This window comes from Urocampus carinirostris, chromosome 2 (assembly GCF_059441175.1).
Source record: "Urocampus carinirostris isolate Australia breed hairy pipefish chromosome 2, RoL_Ucar_1.0, whole genome shotgun sequence".
Taxonomy (NCBI): domain Eukaryota; kingdom Metazoa; phylum Chordata; class Actinopteri; order Syngnathiformes; family Syngnathidae; genus Urocampus; species Urocampus carinirostris.
The window spans coordinates 25957878-25965750 of NC_142350.1; the positions used below are offsets into that span (position 1 = coordinate 25957878).

Sequence of the window (7873 nt, forward strand, 5' to 3'; positions counted from 1 at the left end):
CTACTGTTGTTAGGCTGTCCAGCTCTTTGCCCACAACAGAGCTCGCTTTCCTAGCCAGTTTATTGAGGAAGGTGGTGGACCCTGTCATAATTACTCATTACACTCACCTGTGCCCGCTTGTTTGGCGCCAGCTCCTGCTGGTTACGTAATAGATTTCCCCTCCTATTTAAGCTCAGTGCGTTCACTCGCCCGTTGTCAGTCCGTCAACGAACCTCAGTTTACACAAGGCAAGGATTTTTGACTCTGACTCCCGACGGTCCCGTTTTGTCACCCGTTTTCCACTCGTCCGTTCCTGATTTCTCCGTTTGTCCCCGGCTAACGACCCGTTTTTTTTACCCCAACCACATTCTGATCTCCCGTCCCGGCTAACGACCCGATTTTTGACCCCGACCACGTGCTGATCTTCCGTCCCGGCAATCGACCTGTTTTTCTTGTCTAACCACGCTACGATCTCCCGCTCTGGAAGATCCACTTCCGCAAGCAGAAAACACTCTGATCCCGTGAGCGGCTTGCTTCTTTCGTCCAACGAGCACTGTATCGCTGGCGCTGCCTTTCCCCTATATCTCAATAAACTTGTGAGTAACGTTACACATCTGGGTCCTCCTTCTGTTCTGGTCCTGACGGACCCGAATGAAGAACAAGCGGGAACTGAGGCAGGGGTGCTCGAAAATAAAGATGGTATTTGTTAATACCAGTAACAAAGTAACAAGTAAGCGTTCTCAAAACAAAATGTCCAAATAAAAACAAACCTGACATGATCCAAACCAGAAATGGAGATGCAATGATCAAAGTAACAATCAAGAGGTTTCAATATGTCCAAAGCTGACATGATCGCTTCTTCCTCGCTTTGCAATTTCTCACCTCTAACGAAAGGTGTACACTGTTGCCAGAATGGAATCATTAAATTTGGCATTCAGTGCAATTGAAGACTTTTCTACCAGAAGAGTTGAAAATCAAGAAAAAGCTAGACTACTTCATCGAAAAATAGTTTGATACTGTATTTTACTTTTTTGTTATCTTGGCTTGTCTGATGGAAACTAATCGAAGACAAAATTGGGACGTGACCCAGAATGAGAGGGAAATGGCAAGGGGAAAAAAAGAGCCAAATCAAAGAAAATAAATTATATTCACTGCGATTGGCTGGCAACCAGTTCAGGGTGTCCCCTGCCCACTGCCCGATGATTGCTGGGATGGGCTCCAGCACCCCCGTGACCCAACTGAGGATAAGCGGTGCAGCTAATGAGATGAGATGGGAGATGAGAAATTATATTAATTTTTTGAAATCAATATTGTATGTTGGTGTTTTAATTAAGTGTTTATAATTATTTCTCTTGTGTGATGAGATTTATATCCATCCATCCATTATCTTTAATGGTTTTCCTCAGTAGGGCAGCTGGGGTCCTGGAGCCCATCTCAGTCATCTTCAAGCAGTGGGCAGGAAACACCCTGAACTGGTTGCCAACCAGTCTCAGGGCACATAGAGACAGACGACTCACTCGCTCATTCACACCTAGGGACAATTTCAAACAGACAGTTAACGTGACATGCATGTTTTTTGGGAATGTGGGAGGAAACCAGGGGGCCCAGAGGAAACCCACGCAAACTCGGGGAGAACATGCAAACTCCACACGGGGCGTCTGCAGTAGCTGGACTTGAGGGGGGATTTTTTTAAGGGTTATTGTTCTATCTTCGTTATTCATTATCCGTTATCGGTCAGTTCATTATACGCTACAAAGCCTAGGAGCCGGGACTCTTACTCTCAGCCAAAAGGCCAAGCTAAGGTCCTAGCCTTAAAGCCTTGCTGCGATCATTGCGAATGCACCGTGCCCGGAGGTACTGCAATACCGGGCCGATGCGTGGAGTGGACAGAACAAGCTCTTATTCCATCTCCGGATTGCAAAAATCAATGATCGTGGCTGCGATTGTACACAATCTTAGGACACGTGCTGACATTCTTACGATTACAGCTTTTACTTCCTGGCTCAAAGTCGATTCATCTAGATTCTCAGAGCACCTTCATGATCATGGTATCTCCCCTGCCCCTGAACCTCCGCATTGTAAGGCTTCATGCAAACCACCCAGTCGCCGTTCCATGAGACCTATATAGAATAGAATATACCTTTATTGTCATTGTTACAAAATGGGTTGACATATTGTGACAACGAAATTGGCATATGTTACATATAATACCTTGTTTTAAAAAATCCATAATTTGATTATGGTGTAAAACTGTCAAGGGGACGGGACCAAGATATGCTCCAGCTTTTTCCCATCAGCCCTTTGCTCCCTTCTTTTTTGTCAATTGTTTATCAAAGCTGTTGATGTTGAAATCATGATGATCAGTGCAAAAAATAAAATATCAATCAATCAAGGCAAACAAAGAACAAACCGGAAATGGAGATGCAATGAACAAAGAAACAAAGTTTTAACAAACTTTATTGACACAAACAAACTACATCACACTCCAACAACGATCCGTGCCACGTTGGGTGGTAAAATCACGGGACCGCGAAAGCAAAGCGTTGTGACATCCCACGCAGGTGACCGTCAACGTGTCAGGATCGAGTTACAGTCAATTTGCTTCAGTCAAATTCACAATGCTTCGAAAAAGGGAGAACGTCCCTCAAAATGTTGCGGCTTTAGGCGTAAGCGAGTTAAGCGGCTGCTTTGTGCTCCGCAACCACTAGGGGGCCCCCAAGAGTGGTTCACTTTTTTGGTCGCCATCGTCACTGTGTGTCCACCCAAAAATACTTCTACAGAAATACAATCAAAATTCTACACAATAACTACAAAACAAAACATCTAGTATAGTTCTTAGAAACAGGGACCTCATACATTATTTTGCTTTCATTCTGAAAATTAAAAAAACAGTATAGAATTACTACAAAAATACGACAACAGTAATTCTATATTACAAAGTACTCAAGATTTACTCCAGAAATACTACAAAAAGACAACTACAGTAATGTTACAAAAACACTAAAGAAATATGACAAAAATACTTCTAGGGAAATGCTACAAAAATGCTGAAAAAATAATGAGAAAAAAGTTATATATATATATACTGGACTGTCTCAGAAAATTAGAATATTGTGATAAAGTTCTTTATTTTCTGTAATGCAATTAAAAAACAAAAATGTCATACATTCTGGATTCATTACACATCAACTGAACTATTTCAAGCCTTTTATTATTTGAATATTGCTGAATTTGGCTTACAGCTTAAGAAAACTCAAAAATCCTATCTCAAAATATTAGAATATCATGAAAAACTATACAAGTAGGCTATTCAACTAATCACCTGAATCATCTAATTAACTCGAAACACCTTGCGAGGGTTTCCTGAGCCTTAAAAACACTCAGCTTGGTTCAGTAAACTAAATCACAAGTATGGGAAGACTGCTGATCTGTCTGCTGTCCAGAGGACCATCATTGATACCCTCCATCAGGAGGGTAAGACACAAAAAGAAATTTCTCAAAGAGCAGGCTGTTCACAGAGTGCAGTTTCAAAGCATATCCACAAAAAGTCTGTTGGAAGGGAAAAATGTGGCCGGAAACGCTGCACAACCAAGAGAGATGACCGCAACCTTAACAAAATTGTGAAGAAGAGCCGCTTCCAGAATTTGGGGGAGCTTCAAAGACAGTGGGCTGAAGCTGGAGTCCAGGTATCAAAAGCCACAGTTCACAGACGTGTCCGGGAAATGGGCTACAATAGCCGTATTCCCGTGGTCAAGCCACTTCTGAACTCAAGACAACGGAAGAAGCGTCTGACTTGGGCTATGGAGAAGAAGCACTGGACAGTTGCAGAGTGGTCCAAAGTCCTCTTTTCAGACGAAAACAAGTTTTGCATTTCATTTGGAAGTCAAGGCGCCAGAGTCTGGAGAAAGGCTGGAGAAGAGCAAAATCCAAGTTGCTTGAAATCCAGTGTGAAGTTCCCATAGTCAGCAATGGTTTGGGGAGCCATGTCAGCTGCTGGTGTTGGTCCACTGTGTTTCATCAAGTCCAGAGTAAATGCAACTGTGTACCAAGAGATTTTAGAGCACTACATGCTTCCATCTGCTGAAAAGCTCTATGGAGATGAGGATTTCATTTTCCAGCATGATCTGGCACCTGCCCACAGTGCCAAAACCACCAGTAACTGGTGCACTGACCATGGCATCACTGTCCTTGATTGGCCTGCTAATTCCCCTGACCTGAACCCCATCGAGAATTTGTGGGGTATAGTTAAGAAGAAGATGAAAGACACCAGACCTACAAATGCAAATGAGCTGAAGGCCGCTATCGAAGCATCCTGGGCATCAATAACACCTCAGCAATGCCACAGGCTGATTGCCTCCATGCCACGCCGGATTGATGCAGTAATCCGTGCAAAAGGATTCCCAACCAAGTACTGAGTGCATCAATGGACATTTTCAAATGTTTGATTTAGTTTTGCTGTTATAAAACTATTTTTTTACTTGGTCTGAGGAAGTATTCTAATATTTTGAGATAGGATTTTTGAGTTTTTTTCAGCTGTAAGCCAAAATCAGCAATATTCAAATAATAAAAGGCTTGAAATAGTTCAGTTGATGTGTAATGAATCCAGAATGTATGACATTTTTGTTTTTTTAATTGCATTACAGAAAATAAAGAACTTTATCACAATATTCTAATTTTCTGAGACAGTCCAGTATATATATATATATATATATATATATATATATATATATATATATATATATAATATAAAAAATACCAGGGAAATATTACTACAAAATATTACTTTAAGAGGATTACAACAGAAATGCTGCAAATCACACCTGCAGCAAAACATTTTCCTATGGAAATATAACAAAAATTCTACAAAAATAAAACTACAGTAACACTGAATTACAAAAATACTAGATTTACAACAAACGTTCGAAAATGGAAATACTACAAAATACAAGAGATAGTAGAAAAATACAAAACAAAAATAATACTAGACTAAAATTACAAAAATGCCATTATTATAAAACTGCTGTAATAATACAAAAATACTGCAGAAATACTACAGGTAAACCAAAAAATCTACTTTCAAAATACAACAAAAGTACTAATGAAATAAATAAAATACTACTATGGAAATACTACTTAAAAATATTTCTGAAATACTACAAAAACAGTAAAAAAAATAAAACTTCAGTAACACTACAAAAATCTACAGAACTTCAAAAAAAATCCGACTTCAGAAATAACAAACATCAACAACAACAAAAGAACACAGTAATACATCAAAACTAAAGAACAAATGAAGTGCTTGAAACAGGGACCTAATATACTATTTTGCTGTAATTGTCGTCGTTTCAAAACCAATTTCATGAAACGAATCTATTTCAAAAGAAGTATAACATGTCACATGCGGCTCCTGACTCCAAATAGTTGCCCACCCTTGGATTAGAACATGTAATAAGTTCTAGTAGGTACAGAAATTATCAAGTAATGGGGGCCCCAAATCTCATTTTGCTTGGGGCCCCATGAAGGCTTGGTCGGTCCTGTCCAGAACAAAGCCATCTTGTTTGAATCTGAAAGTCAGAATTCCGGGACGTTGTGGATGTTAGTATGCTAATAATTGCTTAAACAATAATAATAATCATAATAATAAGATAAAAGCATTTTTTAAAAGTCTCTTTCCCTAATAAAAAATTAAAAATGTAGGTGTCACATTTGACCCCGATCGGTCCTTTCAAACACATGTGAAGAAAATTACTAGAACCGCTTTCTTCCATCTTCGTAACATTGCTAAAATTCGTTCTATACTGTCTCAGTTTATAATTCATGCGTTTGTTACCTCCCGTCTCGATTACTGTCATGGACTACTCTCCGGTCTTCCGATGACCAGACTCAAGAGTCTTCAGCTGGTACAAAATGCCGCAGCGAGGCTTTTAACTAGGACAAAAAAGTCCGATTTATAACACCGATTTTGGCTAACCTGCATTGGCTCCCTGTTAGCCTAAGATGTGATTTCAAGGTTCTCCTATTATTATACAAAATCATACATGGACTTGCTCCCTCTTATCTTTCAGATCTGATTTGCCCCTATGTCCCGGTCCGAAGCCTACGATCGGAGAGTGCCGGTCTTCTGGTGATCCCAAGAGCAAAGAAGTGTTCTGCTGGTTCGAGAGAGTTCTCCATCCGGGCACCGGTGCTGTGGAATGCTCTTCCCCCCGAGATCCGATCTGCAACCTCAGTGGAAATGTTTAAATCTAAGCTTAAAACTCACTTCTACTCTATAGCATATGAATAACCTAAACTTCTCATGTGTAATAACCTGTGAAGCCCTTTGAGAATCTTTGTGATTAAGGGCTATACAAATAAAAATGACTTGACTTGACTTAATAAAGGACAGGTTAAGCTCAAATATAATAAAAAACGCTAGCTAAAATATGAAATAAGTAAAACAAATCTAAAATGCGAACACCGTTGCGTCGGAAATACTACACTGCCCTCAAATGTTTGTTCGATTCCTAATACCGTTTACGTCCGCCGATTAACATCAATTAGCTAAATCGTCATCTACTTTAAATGAAACAAAACCTGAAGGAGAATATTTTACAACAGTGCTTTTCAATTATTTTCTGTTGCTTTTAGCAGAGCTGTTCGAGACACAACACATTAGGTAGTAGGAAAGTGGGATCGATGGAGTGCTGGAGAGTGATGTCACCCCTAAACGTCTTTTTTATTATTTAATTTTCAATAAATTCCCAGAAAATGGTTAAATTAAGAGAAGGACTGCTTCAAGTGGAGTCCAAACGCATTCACAAACCCCACGAAAGATGGGGGGGAAGTGTATTCAAGCGCAGCTAAGAAATGCATGTATTTGCACGCACATCATGAACGTGCTGAGGCTGCAATGATGACACGAGCCAGGAGATGGCGGCAAAGAGGAAGAAAGTTCATAATTCCGTACAGCTCCCTTATAGTGTTTGTCAATCCCATTTTACACAGAGTTCGTACTGGCTGCAGCACCAAGCAGGGTGTGGATGTGGATATAGAAGAGATCTTTTCTTCCTCATGCCATGAGGCTCTTTAACTCCACCCGGCAGAGTAAAGGCCCACATTAAACCACACCACCTACATTGGATATTACCGAATCTTACTGCAATATGTATTCTGTGTAGCACTATTTAGTTACTCTATATAACACGCTACAGTGGGCATTTGCACGTCACACTGGGTATTTGTATATTGTATTCTTTTGGCTTTATTATTGTACTGTTCTCAGCTCAGGAATGCTGCTGGAAATGTGAATTTCCCTTAGGGGATGAATAAAGTATCTATCTATCTACCTTTTTTATGGCGGAAGTCGAGCAGTTTTCAAGAACTTTCAAGACCCATTTTTCATTTTTCCAGTAACTTCAAAGGAAATAATCCAGCACCGATCAAAAAAGTTTTTTGTTGGCTTTAATTACCAAAATAAAGGCACTATCTTGCTGCTAGAATACTTTGTGCTATTTCGCATTGTTCCTATTTTTGAGTTACTCTCTTTTTGTGTCAATGGGTTACTATAAACTGACAGGAATTCTGCCATTCTGCCACAAAAATGTGTGCCTAGCTTGGCTACATCACACTTGTTCACAAATACAGAAAGGGCTCTAAGGGTATAGAGTAATAATTGAGTTCAATACAAAATACGGAAAAAAACTACTGTATGTAAAAAAAAAAAAACCTGAAACATAAGCCAAATTTAAACAAATTAGAATTGTATTAATTACTTTGAAGCAGAGTGCAATCTTCAATCTTAGAGACAGCGGTTTTGCTTTTTTCATTTTTTTTCCGTGTTTTTCAGAAGATCCGAGTCTAAATTAGTTACAATAGAATGCTAAATAGTTGATTTTTTTACTTTTATAATTTA

At 39.5% G+C, this 7873-nt stretch overlaps 1 pseudogene; it reads right to left on the bottom strand.

Moving 5' to 3' along the window:
- Positions 1–1818: 1818 nt before the first annotated feature.
- Positions 1819–1908, bottom strand: LOC148371513 (U2 spliceosomal RNA; annotated as a pseudogene).
- Between the last annotated feature and the right edge of the window lie 5965 nt (positions 1909–7873).